We start from the raw sequence: 982 nt of genomic DNA, 5'->3' as shown, positions 1-982 counted from the left end.
CCTCTTCAAAATAAATAAATAAACTTAATTTTTTTTTAAAAATAGTCGTCTTTTCTACAGTCATGTTTTAGAGAATCAGGAAGATAAAAGATCTTATAATTTTTTCAAGTACAAAATGTATACACATTCTTTGATAAGTAGATATAAACTTTGTGTTATTACAGCACAGTACTTTTCATAAGGCAGCCATACTTCTCTGATGTTTTATGTGTTAGCTGTTTTTAAAAAACATTTGAAATGATTTGGGACTCCACGTGCAGTGACCACATGTGTGAGTCATGTGGCTCACAATCTACAGTGAAGGTACACAACCTTCCTGCCTCAAGGAGTTGTCACTTTGTTTAGGCGGTATTTATGCTAAAGAACCTTCTAGAAATATAGAATTTCACAGAAGGAAATGCTAAGAACATAGTACCCTTTAGAGTTTGTATATCTGCTGAAAGTCCTACTGTATTTTGCTGGTTTCAAAGCTCTAAATTAGATTTTCAGTGCAGGGATACAAAAAAAATCTAGGTAAGGGACAGCAAATAAATGCCTACAATTGCTTTTGTTCTGCCACTTAGACTTTCCCCCCTTAAGTTTCTGTAATTACAAAGACATTTTAAATGAGTCAATATTTCTAAGTTCATATATCATGTAGGAATCAAAACAGAACAGACCCGTACAAATACAGCCGTATTTAGTACCAATACTAAAGTTGGAATCATGCAGAGAATATTGGCATGGCCCCTGCACAAGGATAACACGCAAAACAAACCATAAATGCCAACTAGAATCACAAAAGGTGTCCCTAAAATCTGAGAGCAAAACAAAGACAGGAATTATAAAAAGTAGCATAGTTTCTCACACAAATAAAAGAAGTAATCTATGTCAGAGTTTCTCAACTTTGGCACCATTTGGGACAATTCACTCTTTGTCGGGTGACTATCTTGTGCATCGTGGGATATTTAGCAGCATCCCCAGCCTCTAACCACCAGATATC

At 35.1% G+C, this 982-nt stretch overlaps 1 pseudogene; it reads left to right on the top strand.

Annotated features, from left to right (window-relative positions):
- The first annotated feature begins 675 nt into the window (after window positions 1-675).
- Window positions 676-775, top strand: LOC111558828 (annotated as a pseudogene).
- Window positions 776-982: the final 207 nt, after the last annotated feature.

Source organism: Felis catus, chromosome X (assembly GCF_018350175.1).
Source record: "Felis catus isolate Fca126 chromosome X, F.catus_Fca126_mat1.0, whole genome shotgun sequence".
NCBI lineage: Eukaryota > Metazoa > Chordata > Mammalia > Carnivora > Felidae > Felis > Felis catus.
Note: the sequence above shows the minus strand (reverse complement) of the source record. Positions and strands in the feature narration are given on the sequence as shown.